Raw genomic sequence first — 16,170 nt, forward strand, 5'->3', positions numbered from 1 at the left:
CATGGAGGATGGAGTCATATGTAGAAGTTCACGTAAGTGAGGAAAGTTTCTGACTGTCATTCACTTGGGAGTGGCCAGGAACGATTCTTTTACATGTGGCTCAAGCAGCTCACGACTTCCGGTCTTAGACCAAGTATCCTCTGGGTAGCCAACAGACATCCGTTTGGAGGCGAGCTAAAGTGAGAAGGCGAAACCCGCCTATGCGGTTGTGCGTAGGGTTTGGGACCCACCACATAAAAACACCCCCCAATGAAAAAGAAAAAACAGCCTCGGATGAGAGACCCCAATTTTGATGACGACCACTGCAAACGTTTAAAGGACTACGAAATAAGGGCATGCACCTGGAATGTCCGGACCCTTAATTGGGAAGGTGCCTCTGCCCAGCTGGTTGATGTCCTCGTAAGAGTAAAGGCTGACATCACCGCAATCCAAGAAATGCGATGGACGGGACAAGGACGGAAGAAGGTGGGTCCTTGTGACATCTACTACAGCGGCCATATAAAGGAGCGCAAATTCGGTGTGGGATTCGTGGTGGGAGAGACACTCCGTCGTCGAGTCGTGGCATTCACTCCGGTGGATGAACGTCTAGCCACAATTCGCATCAAAGCGAGGTTCTTCAACATATCGCTGATTTGCGCCCACGCCCCGACGGAAGAGAAGGACGAAGTGATCAAAGATACCTTCTATGAGCGCCTAGAACGTACCTATGAGCGCTGCCCCCGCCACGATGTCAAAATCGTGCTTGGCGATTTCAACGCTAGGGTGGGTAAAGAAGGTGTCTTTGGCACAACAGTCGGAAAATTCAGCCTCCATGACGAAACATCACCAAACGGTCTGAGGCTGATCGACTTCGCCGGGGCCCGAAATATGGTCGTATGTAGTACTAGATTCCAGCATAAGAAAATCCATCAAGCTACTTGGCTGTCCCCGGATCGAATCACTCGCAACCAGATCGATCATGTTGTGATAGACGGAAGACATGTCTCCAGTGTTTTAGACGTGCGTACGCTCCGAGGACCAAACATCGACTCGGACCACTATCTTGTAGCAGCTAAGATACGCACCCGCCTCTGTGTAGAAAAGCGTACACGTCAACAAACACAAGGAAGGTTCGACATCGAGAAGCTGCAATCACAACCGACAGCCGAACGATTTTCTACTCGACTTGCACTCCTGCTCTCTGAGAGCACTCATCAGCATCTCGGTATAAGGGAGCTGTGGGACGGCTTATCAAACTCCTTACGTACAGCTGCAACCGAAACCATTGGTTTTCGGAAAAGTCAAAAAAACAGCTGGTATGATGAGGATTGTCGTCTCGCAATGGAGAGAAAACAGACTGCCTACCTCGCAATGTTGCGATCGACCGCAACACGAGCGGGATGGGAAAGATACCGAGAGCTGAAGAGGGAAGCGAGACGCATTTGCAGACAAAAAAAGAAAGAGGCCGAAATGCGTGAGTATGAAGAGCTTGACAAGCTGGCCGACAGGGGTAATGCTCGAAAATTTTACGAAAAGATCCGGCGACTAACTGAAGGTTTCAAGACCGGAGCGCACTCCTGTAGGACCCCCAGAGGTGATCTAGTTATTGATGACCAGAGTATACTGAGTTTGTGGAGGGAACACTTCTCCAGCCTGCTGAATGGCAGTGAAAGTACAACACCAGGAGATGGCGAACCCGATTCCCCAATCGACGACGATGGAGCAGATGTTCCATTGCCCGACCGTGAAGAAATTCGAATAGCAATTACCCGCTTGAAGAACAATAAGGCGGCGGGTGCCGATGGATTACCGGCCGAGCTATTCAAATACGGCGGCGAAGAGCTGATAAGGTGCTTGCATCAGCTTCTTTGCAGAATATGGTCGGAAGAAAGCATGCCTGACGATTGGAATCTCAGTGTACTCTGCCCAATACACAAAAAGGGAGACCCCACAATTTGCGCCAATTACCGTGGGATAAGCCTCCTCAACATCGCGTATAAGGTTCTGTCGAGCGTATTGTGTGAAAGACTAAAGCCCACCGTCAACAAACTGATTGGACCTTATCAGTGTGGCTTTAGACCTGGAAAATCAACAACGGACCAGATATTCACCATGCGCCAAATTTTGGAGAAGACCCGTGAAAATAGGATTGACACACACCATCTCTTTGTCGACTTTAAAGCTGCTTTCGACAGCACGAAAAGGAGCTGCCTTTATGCCGCGATGTCTGAATTTGGTATCCCCGCAAAACTAATACGGCTGTGTAAGCTGACGTTGAGCAACACCAAAAGCTCCGTCAGGATCGGGAAGGACCTCTCCGAGCCGTTCGATACCAGACGAGGTTTCAGACAAGGTGACTCACTCTCGTGTGATTTCTTTAACCTGATGCTTTAGAAAATAATACGAGCTGCAGAGCTAAACAGAGAAGGTACAATCTTCTATAAGAGTGTACAGATACTGGCGTACGCCGATGATATCGATATCATTGGAAACAACACCCGCGCCGTTAGTTCTGCTTTCTCCAGACTGGATAAGGAAGCGAAACGTATGGGTCTGGTGGTGAACGAGGACAAGACGAAATATCTCCTGTCGTCAAACAAGCAGTCAGCGCATTCGCGTCTTGGCTCCCACGTCACTGTTGACAGTCATAACATTGAATTTGTAGATAATTTCGTCTACCTGGGAACCAGCATTAACAGCAATAGCAACGTCAGCCTGGAAATCCAACGCAGAATCACTCTTGCCAACAGGTGCTACTATGGACTAAGTAGGCAATTGAAAAGTAAAGTCCTCTCTCGACGTTCAAAAACCAAACTCTACAAGTCTCTCATCATTCCCGTCCTACTTTACGGTGCAGAAGCGTGGACGATGTCAACATCCGATGAGACGGCACTAGGAGTTTTCGAGAGAAAGGTTTTGCGGAAGATTTATGGTCCCTTAAGAATTGGCAACGGCGAATACCGCAGACGATGGAACGATGAGCTGTATGTGTTATTCGACGACATAGACATAGTCCAGCGAATAAAAAAACAGCGGCTACGCTGGCTAGGACATGTTGTTCGAATGGATGAAGGTGCTCCAGCTCTGAAAGTATTCGATGCAGTACCCGATGGTGGAAGCAGAGGAAGAGGGAGACCTCCACTCCGATGGAAGGACCAGGTGGAGAGGGACCTGGCTTCGCTTGGAATAACCAATTGGCGCCAAACTGTCAGAAGGAGAGATGCGTGGCGCGCTGTTTTGGACTCGGCTATAACCGCGTAAGCGGTGTCTACGCCAGTCAAGAAGAAGAAGAGGATTAGTGAGAAAACTCTATAAGTGGGAGTAATAGCTAGGACCCGTCATTTTAAGCTTCCAAAACTTCTATTAGTGAGAAACAAAAACCTCTGTAAGAGAGAGTCGTTTTTGCCTCATAGACCTCCGTAAGTGAGACTGCTACTTATCTGGTCTCTATAAGCGAGAGAGGAACTTTATTTACAAGTTTAGCATCTGCAATTTTATTACTTATTCTTAGCTTTTGTGAAACTTCCGACCATTGTTTTGTATTTTTTTTTCGTGGAACTAAAAATGCTTTTACTCTATGGCATTCTTTTCGAAAGGACGGTAAACTGTTTGTCGGACTCACTCAGTTTATAGTTATCAATTGCGAAGTAAAGTTCTGCTCTGCCTCATGTCAAAAAGAAAAATCAAAGTACTGTCATTAAGTGATAAGCTTAAAATAGTGAATGCGGTTGAATCCGGAAAATCGCGGAATGAAATTCAGAGTGAGTTTACATATGTACATATTTACAACATTCGTACTTGCTGTGACTTGTTATTGCTGCGTACCTCTATAAGAGAGAAACACTACATATGTACGTGCATTACCGAGAAACTCGGGTTAGTGAGAAACCTCTTTAAGCGATAATAAGATTGTGTTCCCTTGAACTCTCGCTTATACAGGTTTGACTGTACATATATAAACATAAAATGAAATAACTTCATATTACATAAAATATGGTAATCACAATGGGCCTTCCAAAGGCCTAACCTAACCTACATAAAATATGTGTATACATTTTAAAATATGCATCTTGATCTTCTGATACGATTTAACGAAAATGTAATTGCACCCATTTTCGTGAATGAATGTTTACATTACAACTAGTTTAAGACGTCATTTTAAGAATTAGCTAAGTCATTGCATAAAATCTTGCTATTGAATTGGAAATATAGAACCGACCGCACGTTCTTTTCACTTATCGGAATTTATCGCGTGACACAAGCAATTTTTTTTTTATAATTTAAAGTCGCGCATCCTAATTAAACACATTTTCTCGCCTCAAAAACTCTTGAAAATTTTCATGGCGCTCGAGTAGGGACTAATAGTGTTTTCTTTTCTCGATGAAAATGCTGCCTTTTTACATATATTTCAACATTAAACACATGCTGTATTACCTCTTTAAATGTGTTCAAAAATTTTAAATGAAGAATAAAATGTATTCCTATTATGCTGGTTAAAGTTCACTCATAATTTGAAAACCGGAGTACAGGGCAGAATAAATGTAAAACTTTTTTAGAAAAGAATATGATTTTAGTGTTTGATTAAAAAATTTTAAAAATACATACAACTATACAGTTCAGAAAAAAAACAATAATGCATTAATTTATTTTCGTAATTATACGGTACATAAGTACATCCAAAGCTGTCTGGCGTATACTGGAATTTGTAATCCATGAGCAGCATCTTACAGTCCTGCATTCCAAAGGGTGTATTTCACTAATAATAAATTTACAGGTAGGAGGCGTGGTGAGGACATACTTGGCCATCCAGGCAGAAAAAAGATGCCGCTTTAGCTTGCCGTGATAGAGATTTACTAGAAAACGATGATCATTGGGAAAATACTCTGAGAGAAGCATCAATTTCACAGTGTCCAGACCATTTACCATTAGAACACTTCAGCGGACGATGGATCACAGCGAAAGAGCCGCGATCCGACCGAAGTGGAGGCTATACTCCATTCCCGGTCCCTAGCATCTATGAGCCAGATTCCCAACCCAGACGGAGAGGCCATTACTCCAGCAATCTTCTGTTAGGGTCCTCCCTGTGAGCACTACCACCAGCACCTTGTAACAACGGACTTAATTCAATGCATGTTTGCTGTATCACGCAACAGTTGTGACGACAGTGATCCAAAATATAATATATGTATGAAATCTGCAGCCTAATGATATCGTTTTCGTGCACGAAGACAAAGTACCACCGCAGCAGTAGGTACTAGGACGAGTCGTCGCAAAAGGACAACACGGCAACTGCCCATCGACGTTGAAGGATTATGATCCTGTCAAGGGATCAATCGACTTCATTTTCAAATATAAAACTAAATTTATTTAAACTATTAGTAAATGAATTGTAGTAATATTAAATTTTAATTATAAATAATTAGTTTATATAAAAGTATTAATTTATATTACTTGCAATTGTTGGTGAATACAGGTTTACGTTACGACTAGTTTAAGGCGTTGGGCTAAGACTTAGTCCAAGTGATTGCATGAAAAAATGATTGTTATTTGAAACGTAGCACCGACCACCACGTACATATTTTCACTTATCGGAATTTATCTTGTGATTAAGCCAATAAGATTATTATTTTTAATTAACAGTCGAGCACCAAATTAAAAATTATCAATAATTTTCACATACACATACCATCCGATCTAATTTTAAATCGTTTTTAAAAGAGTTCTGTGAAATATAAATTCTACGTTTCGATCTGATGATCTTTGTTTAACGTTCTAATAACTATCACATATTTGCAGTCTCTTACTTATCTTTTTTTTGTTTAAGAATTTAGCATTTGATGGACAAACCTGATTTTGTTAACAGAAGGCATTTTCTCTAATGGTATGTAACTATTTAAGAAACAAATGAATATACATTTGCAGATTATTTTGTGGTTTGCAGCATGTGTACATGTTTAGCAACATCAACATATTGCTCAAAGTTATCCAAGACATGCACCGCCATGTCGCCTTCACTTAACTTACAGATTGACTCATATGAATACTAACAACAAACAATGGGTTTATCTTTTTACTGGTGCGAATCTACCCAACGCTATCTTATAGCGCCACCTGCCGGTACATAGTCAGCAGTTTTAAATACAACAGGGTGGCCTAAGCAAGTAGTTTCATCTTTTTAGGGAAGTCGCAATTTGCGGTTGCAAAACAATCATACAATAAATAGAGAACTCTGGATGCGTATCAATTCATTGACATTTATTTAATAAATAACATCAAATAATCTTATCTGCAATCAAAATACAGTTACCATAGCTAAATACGTTTATAATCGTAATATTTTAAGTTCCGTAATTAGAAAGGTAAGTTTGATACATATTATTTATACCTAGGATCTGTAGCAAATTGACGAAAGTACCATTTCACAGTGGAAATGAGGCAAGGTTCTTAGTGATAGAAATTTGTTTCGAGGTTTCCCCTGCGTGACAATGCCGGAACTATAACAAAACATGATAAAGAATCAGACTTAAAACCCCCAGATACTATTATACAGTGGAACTTCTCTAACTCGAATCACCATAATCCACAAAAAACCCGCGAGTTATAGAATTTTTATTAAAACATAAATTTTTCTAAAAGCTGAAAAATATAGATTTACCTATTGTATTCTGTAAGTTTGTTTACTTCTATTGCTTCTATTGCCAATTCAAGAGTTATGGAGAACTTCGAGTTAGTGAAGTTAAAAGTTAGTTTAAACTAACCTTTATCATTCTAGTAAAAATTTAAGTTTAAGACATTTTAAAAAGTGCTCAAATTTCATTTAATTTCTCAGGGTGTTTTACAAAAAAAAAAGTTAAGAAAGTCCATGTCTTCAAAGGTTTTTCTTTGTAGACCATTCCAGATAAAGTCAGAAACTATCGTAATGACTGAAGCCTACAACTGAAAGCGGTTGAACCAATGATTAATCTTATCATTTTGCGATATTACCAAGCTAACTAAGATCAAATGATTGCATTAACATTAATTTCTTGTTCCAGGTGGTTTTCTGACGGCACACTATCCCACAAAAGGGGCTAAGAAAAATTAAGAGGGAAATATCAACGATGTATTTCTAGGCTGGAAGTATTTTCAACATATTTTTTCATATCTCAGTCTACATCAGTCTAAATTATCCTAGTTATTTAATTCTTGAAATTTAGAATGTAGTGTAATTTCTGATATCACTAAGTAGTCCATTCTAAAATATTTTAAAGTTAGAGCGTATATCGACTGTGTTTCGATTTGTAAAAGTAGTTAAATGCCATTAAATGCTGCGTAAGTACAAGTAAAAATAAAATGCCTGCCATTATTTTTCGACAAGGTGTACATTTCAATATAAACGCCCGTTCATAAACCATTCATACGCATTTTTGATGACCAAATTGTCGCCAAATCAATAAGGCTATAGTTTATGGGTAAATATTGGAGCGTTTTTACTTGCAATAAAAGTGAATGTCATGCCGAGCTATAAATGTTCAAATAAAGGGTGCTTCGTAGAAAGTTATTTTGTATTGTGGTACCGACAGAAAATGTTTTCCAAATAATGTGTATGATGGTATGATTCAGGTTGACAGACATTGATAGGACAAAAATGTGCGTTCGTTAAGGTTGTAATGCAAGACTTTATGGAAATGGTGAGGTATTTTATCAGAGATTAAGCTTTTTCGTTTGAGATTTGTGCCATGTCGGAAAATATTGATGTTCTGAAAAAAATCTAGTCTCATCAAGTCATCTCAAGTATGTCTTTCATAATCAATCGTTGAAAACGATCGCCCGCTGCAAGGTCTGCCGAAACCAAATATTTTTCGTTTAAATGGAGCACCCTGTGTTCTTTATAGTTTATGATATATCAGATGCGTATGTACAGGTAGGCGACTGTCTGCGCATTTGATTACATAGGTGAAAGGCGTGCAATTTTCCGAAAGCGAGTATTGAATTGGTGATTGCACATTTTATTGAGGACCACTGAGTGCTGTTATCATCTTTCAGAATCAGAGCGTTTTCAACAATCATCTAACGCACAAACAAGCGCACGAGATAACTCACACATACACATACATAAATGATACTAAATAACTACATGTACATAAAGGGTGATTTTTTAAGAGCTTGATAACTTTTTAAAAAAAAAAACGCATAAAATTTGCAAAATCTCATCGGTTCTTTATTTGAAACGTTAGATTGGTTCATGACATTTACTTTTTGAAGATAATTTCATTTAAATGTTGACCGCGGCTGCGTCTTAGGTGGTCCATTCGGAAAGTCCAATTTTGGGCAACTTTTTCGAGCATTTCGGCCGGAATAGCCCGAATTTCTTCGGAAATGTTGTCTTCCAAAGCTGGAATAGTTGCTGGCTTATTTCTGTAGACTTTAGACTTGACGTAGCCCCACAAAAAATAGTCTAAAGGCGTTAAATCGCATGATCTTGGTGGCCAACTTACGGGTCCATTTCTTGAGATGAATTGTTCTCCGAAGTTTTCCCTCAAAATGGCCATAGAATCGCGAGCTGTGTGGCATGTAGCGCCATCTTGTTGAAACCACATGTCAACCAAGTTCAGTTCTTCCATTTTTGGCAACAAAAAGTTTGTTAGCATCGAACGATAGCGATCGCCATTCACCGTAACGTTGCGTCCAACAGCATCTTTGAAAAAATACGGTCCAATGATTCCACCAGCGTACAAACCACACCAAACAGTGCATTTTTCGGGATGCATGGGCAGTTCTTGAACGGCTTCTGGTTGCTCTTCACCCCAAATGCGGCAATTTTGCTTATTTACGTAGCCATTCAACCAGAAATGAGCCTCATCGCTGAACAAAATTTGTCGATAAAAACATTTCGAACCGAACACTGATTTTGGTAATAAAATTCAATGATTTGCAAGCGTTGCTCGTTAGTAAGTCTATTCATGATGAAATGTCAAAGCATACTGAGCATCTTTCTCTTTGACACCATGTCTGAAATCCCACGTGATCTGTCAAATACTAATGCATGAAAATCCTAACCTCAAAAAAATCACCCGTTATATGGCATATATGCTCACACATAAATTGTTGAAGATGTTGGGGACGCGTTAAATTTCTTCCCTCATACTATAGTTCCCATTTGTGTTGCTCTTGCCAAAGCTATTTATTGGTGTTTTGTTTTTGTAACAATATACCTTTGTGTACATCAGTGTGTACGTGCGTGTGCTTGTACTCACTTGTTTATGGCTTCCACTAAAAATATATAAATTTTATTTCAAAATAATAAAGCGACTTTGCTTGAGTGCTTTTTTCCGGTTGATGCGTGTCCCGACGATGGACTCACTTTTGTTCGCTTACATATTCACCCAAACATATGTACATGTGGCTGGCACGCAAACATATGAGCAGATAGTTGGAAGCACGAACATACATATGTACCAACAAACTACGAGCAAGGACACTCGTATAGCTTTCGTTTGATAGGCGATTGTGTGTGCCTTGCCGGAGGCTCTTATTGCGTCAGACAATGCCACGCTCCGACGCTACACAATTAGATTATGACGAATTTATCTCTACGCACTCAAACAATATTTGCACACGTATTTTGCATCTGTGTTTGTGCTGAAATTTTGCACGCAAGTGTGTGTGTGGGCGTACCCTGTATTTTCTTATCAAGTCGTGCCGTCTTCATCGAGGTGAAACTTTGTCGTCGACTAGACGAAAATGGCGGTCAAATTTAGCTCATAAAATGAAATAAAGAAAACGCACGAACGGAAAAAAAGTAAACGAAAAAGCTTCGAACGCGTTAAGCAAGCGCAAATGTGGCAACGAAGACAATGTGGCTGGCAGAGAAAAGAAAAATAGAAATAGCAGCAGGCACTAAATCTACTAAAATATAGCACAAAATTGGAGCAAACGCAATGAAGTGTACGCAACTTAAGCGAATTGAATTGACCTATGCTGCGTCGCGCTTAGCTGCGCTGCGTTGCGCTGCTCGGTGCTGAGCGCTGTGGCCGATGTCAAGTGTGTTAAAGTGTTGTAAAAATCTTGAATGACTGAATGAGCGCAAAATTTGTTGCAACAGTTTTACGACACTCTGTTTGTGGTCGAAGTGAATTGAACTTCCTACGGGAACAATGCGGCGCTTTCGGTCTGTTGCCCTGACGGTTCTGGGACTGTTGTTATGATATACAGTGTTTTTAACAACAAAATCTCTGAATTAGTTCTTTTAGATTTATTAGTCGTTCGAATTCTGGTATAGAAACCTTAATTTGGTTGCCCACAAGTTGGTATACAGTATACACCACAAGTAGATTTAATGTGTTACATCTAGTTAGGAGCCTTAGAAAATGTCGATTTCAAACATTTTTACTGAGAAACTTATACTAAGAATTTGTACACATATTAAGGTAACTTTGAAGAGTATTTAATAATTTTTTATTTGTAAAAATTAACTGTTTTGAAGCTGCTACAGCAGATCTCCTTCCAAAAAAGGTGTTTTGCGTTGACCACTATATCTCTGAAGTGGATCATCTGAAATGAAAAAATCAAACGGGTTCGTTAAAGTAATGTATAATCTTGTAATTAATCGAAGGAATATGCAAAACAATTTGTTTGCTATAATTTTGGCCTGAACGTAAATGAAATAAATTGTAAAAAGTTGAGGAAAAGTACGAAAATTATTTCACAAAGATAGGTGATGCCTAGTACATCGCTCTCGATGGCAACAATGTTGAAGAACAAAACAGAATTTTGATAAATAAAGAGGTTTTATTTAAGATGTGAAACCCCATCCGTATATTATTCTTTATATTTATATTTAATTCTTTCATTATTTTAATTTGATGCGAATATAGAAAAATAAGAATACTTAAATTTTTTTTAATTAAATAATCATACTATACTATACTTCTAATACTACTATACATTCTTTCTCTTTTATTCATTTGTTTAAGAGCTAATAATGTTTCATATGAAACACCTAGAATACAGCTGCATGTCTTGATTTTGTTAATATTTGTTAAAATTTTTTCAAAACGGCACACTGTACGGTACATATTGTTGTTATTTAATTGTTTTTGCAGCAATAATGTCGCAACATTTCACCATCCAACATGCATATATGTACGTAGGTAATAATTCGTGTCCTACAAATTCACATTAACGACCATAAGGCAAAGAATTATGATTAGCGTTTGAATAGCGAGACCAAGTGCACTTCGAAGAGGCTATATAGCTTTTATGTATGAGTATGTCCTCTGCTCCGTTATTGTTATGACGTAAACATAATTCTCCACTTTTTATGACCTTTAGCCGACATAATCATTATTACTGCTGTTGCAGTTGTTATTGATATTGTAAGCTGTTGTCATCGTTGGTCCATTTCTCTATCCATCTAACTATATATGATAAGTATTTGAAGTGGTGGTATTAAAAGTGTCTGCGTTGACTTTGCAAGTCTACACATCAACTTTTTTTTGTAATATATAACTTTCTAACTCAGATTACTTAATTTTTGTATTCGTTTCTAACATTCTCACAGGCGGCTGATACGATGTTCGAGCTCAGTTCGTTTTCAGGTCTAATATCGATTTAAGAAGCACCTTATATTTCCTATATTGTGGCTTGATGTAATATTTATGTCAGAACAAGGTGTTGGAGATGAGTATGTTTCAGATAATGGTTTCGAGATGGAACATCGTCATTGTCTTATGGCCTTTCGCATAATCTATATGCTAGTGCAGAAGATAAATATACAATGAGGCAATATACATTTTGAGGCTGGCCTTAATCAACGGTTTACTGAACAATTGGTCTTTTAGAGTCATTTGTATAATAGCTAGTAACGGATAACTGGAGAAGCTTACTTGTGTCAGACTTTTGCTCTCATTTATAGTATTTACTATTAAAACAACTTATTAGTATTCTTCATCCATTATGAAAGGAAGAATAGCGCCCTATGTTTTCTACCCCGTTCTTCAAACGTTCGCGTATATTTTTCCAATGAATGGAAGAGGTCTTTACGTTTTCTTCCATAAATATTTTTTAAGAAGTCAGGCATTTTTAGAAAAATAGTGTTTGATTTCTAATGTTTCTATGATCAGCTCAGCACATATTTGCAGCTTTAAAAGACTATTAAGGACTAAGTAGCCATCAATAGGGTGTTAAAAAATGCTCTATCCGAATCCGTAGTCAATGACATCTTTAGCGAATATTGGCTTGCTAAAATCTATTAAAAATCTTCTTAGTATGAGAGTGTCTTATCCAATTTTCAGATTTTAAGTCGATGATAACTTAAACACAAAATTACTTCTAACTAAGCCTACTCTCTCTCCATCTCTCTCAAATTGTCTTAATAAACTAAAAACCTTATATAAAGTACAAGGTGAATTCAAATATAAATATTTGCATAGCGAAATAAAAACCTGAATAGCCGTCATTTGGTTGATTTAACAAGGATTTTGCATTAACTTCGCAATAAATGCTGGAAATGAGCAGAACCTATATAAAGATACGAGCGTATGTATTTGTAAATAAAATATGCACTCGTACTATTAGCAAGTAAAATACTGACACATAAATTTGTGAAAAGTATTATAGACACTATTAAGGTGAAATTATTTAGCAATAGATGCGCAAGGATGCCTGCAGGCGAGGTTCGGATCTCGCTTAGCTGCTATGGTATCTAATGAAGTCACTTAGAGTTTCGAATTGTTTGAGGTATCGACCTCTGTTGTCAATTCGTAGAGATTGCAGTAACCTTTTCAACTCTAAGAAAGTGTCTTTCTTATAAAAACTTATGTCTTTGCGCGCTTACATATACACAAACTCGTGTGTGGACTGCTTTTGTACTTTTCGCTTTTGTTTGGGATGCGGCGAAAGAAGGCAAAATATTATCCAAATAAAATATCATAAAATATCAAAGGCCGTAAAAGAAGCGACGGTGAAACTATAAAAATGGGAAAACAAAACAAAGCACTTGCCGCACACAGACACACATGCATAGAAGGCAGTAACAGTTAAATAGAAAAATATGTCTACATGCATATATATATGTATGTATGTCTATAAACAAACAAATATTTACCTATAAGTGCGTATGTGCGTGTATTTGGTTGTGGCTATGGCCCGTGTTACTTAACTACTCACAAGCGGATGCAAGAAAGCGGAAATGAAATGAAAATGGAAAATATAAAAAGACAAAAGCAACGAGCCAAAAAGGACACTGGGGTAAAAGGAAACTGTAACGGAAACAAATTTACAAATGTAATCATAATTTTTCGAAGTAGAACATGGTGGATGGGGTATGTGATAAAATAGACGAAATTATTCACACACACATAAAGGTGCCAGCAGTCAGGCAGGCTGTGGACGCAGCCTCGGCGGTGGGGTGGTGTGCGGCTTGGCGGCGATATATGGCGTGCGCGCTTAAGGGTGAAATTGAACAAATTCGAAATGGGAAAACAAAAGAATAATCAAAACACTCAAAGGACAATAATATTAAATATTAAGAAAAAGGACAAATTGTGATACAATAACACAAAGTAAGCACACACGTTCAAAGAAAAACACTAAATGACTGCGGACCCCTGTAGGAATAAGGTCTCATTGATATGAAGTAATAAGTTTTCGAATATAATTGAATCTGATAATTCAACGACTTTCCCGCTATATGTCGTAATTGTGATCACAACCAAAGAGAGAACTCCAAACGAAAAGGGATTGAAGAGATGTTTTATGTTGAAACGATGAACTATGTTTTCAAAATCGGTTGGCAAGATTTCTCGAGAACTAATCAAGATACAATTTACGGAGCTTTACGGAGTCTTGGATGAAGAACTTTTTCCTCTTATGACTATTTAAATAAGTGCTTCGAAATTTTAGCTAACTCTTTTTTCGTACAACGTCTACAAAAATCCAGTATTATTTTTTTCTTCATCCAAGTTTTTTTATTATTCAATTCAGATGATCTTGCTAGCTATTAACATTTTCTTCAAACCTTCCAGTTATCTCTAATTAAATGTGTATCTTTAAGTCAATAAATAGTTTTAAAAACGTCAGATATTAAGTTTATACTTTTATGCAGTATGATCTACTCCACAACAACAACAACTCTCCATCAGGCCAAGTGCATTTCTTTAGATCCCGTTAAATGCAAGTCATTCCAACTCCTGTTAATAACGAAAATCGCTCTATTTTTGTTCCTGTAATAAATCTGAAATTTTCTTGGAAACTATTAGACATTTCCCAGGGCCCCTATGACTACAACAGATTCTTTACAAGGCATATATAAATCTTCAGAGGTGTCTAGAGCAGGGCTACTAACTGTATTTCAAAGGTTGATGATATGCTTAAAAGCTGTTTTTCAAAAACTGTCATTCATTCTATAATATTTTTTCATGTTCTGTAACATTTAAAACATTTCCCTTGTAATTACAGTTTACGTGCTTTATCGTGTTTATCGGAGTTATGGGAATGGGAATGGGGAAATGGGGGAAAACTAGCCTACCTATTTGGACAGTTTCGGCATATTTTGATTTGTCTGAAAAAGCATACGATTCAACGTGCTGCGCTTACTGCTTTCAGTGTCGGTTTCTGAAAATGTTTGTGTCGAAGTATTGAATTATGAAAAATCGTTTGAAACCACAATTATTTTGGGTTTTTAATAATATTTTGAAGGACTGTTGACTAAATAAATCACAACTTAGTACCTCAAATCAAAAATATTTCACATATTCACTATAAATAACTCATCTCTGTTGGCCATCATTGACGATTTTTAAATTTTAAGGTGACCGAGGATATTTTGTATGGTTTTGGCTTGTTATTTGGTTGATTCCTTCATGTTTGCGCTGATTGAGATCGACCGAAATATGAGTACAAGTGGCTAGACGATAGTCGGCAAAGCGTCGACAGCACTAAGCAAACATACGCACCATACATACACTTACATATAGTACATTTGGAAGCTTGAGCATGCAGAGAGGAGGGAACACTTGAGACTACGCTGTGCTGGCAGCAAGACATGTGCGGCACAACTTCCGGCTCACTTTCCAGCGGCGTTCGGTGCGACAATTTTCTGCTTTGGTGTGAGTGGGTCTATGATTTGTTGCCATTTCTCTACTTCTTTGTGCTGCTGCTGACTTGTTTTTACACAGCCATTGTAGTTGTTATCAAATGCCTGCCAAAAATTGTGGCACAGGAACTATGCTTACTTTGTGCCTTCCGCTGGCAGACTTTCGAGATGCGAGTAGTGCTTTCTACCACGCCGATTCAATGGACATACACACGCACCACAAATATCCAAAAGCATTGGTAGCCAGCCGTCCAGTCAGCAAGCAAACCAAACGAACCAGCCAGCCTGTCAGCCATAGTGACCTAGAAATGAAATGTTTTTTGTTCTCAAGATTTAACTGTTAACTGATGCTGTTGGCGACGGCCGCTTGTAAGTTGAAAGTACTATAAAAGGCGGTAAAGAACTGTATGGTGTGCACACTAGTGCCTGTGTAGAGCGCTGAGAGAGTTATAGCGACACGAGCACAGATAGTAGAAACACCGAAATATTGTCTTCCTCTCACATGTTTTCGAATGCTCGTAAATATTTTCAAATGACACCCTTTTAATTCTTTCAGACGATGGTTTATGCCTGTAAGGCAGATGAACTGGCCCCCCGGCCGCCTTTCGGGGGTGTCAGTTGCGGTTGCTTTTGTAGTCGGAGGTCGTCAAAGGTTACTCAACCGAATATTATTTATGTCTTATGTGATGACACTTGATTGTATATAAATTTACGTGCACCAAAATGTGTTCTGTAAGTATTCGGTTTCATAATGAAGTTGTTGTTGTTCTTCTTAATTTGTATATTCGGTAATTACAATTTGTCTGATAAGCGTGACTTTGTGAAAAATGGCGGGTTGCTAAGTAAACATAACCAAGTATGAGAGGCATAAGTTCCAGCGAATTAAGCAATTAAAATAACGAAATAGATAATTTCTGATATGTGGCAACTATCTTGGAATATTATTCCATTACTTTTCTTAGAGCCCATACACCATAGAAAACTGGTTTCATCTTTCTGGTTGACCTTAAATCATATATAACGGTCAGAAATGAGCTGAGTGTGTTACGATTCATGCTACAGATATGTATGAAAATGGTCCAAATCTTCAATTAGTCTTTAAGGTAAGGTATATT

This window comes from Zeugodacus cucurbitae, chromosome 6 (genome assembly GCF_028554725.1).
Source record: "Zeugodacus cucurbitae isolate PBARC_wt_2022May chromosome 6, idZeuCucr1.2, whole genome shotgun sequence".
NCBI classification, from domain to species: Eukaryota; Metazoa; Arthropoda; class Insecta; order Diptera; family Tephritidae; genus Zeugodacus; species Zeugodacus cucurbitae.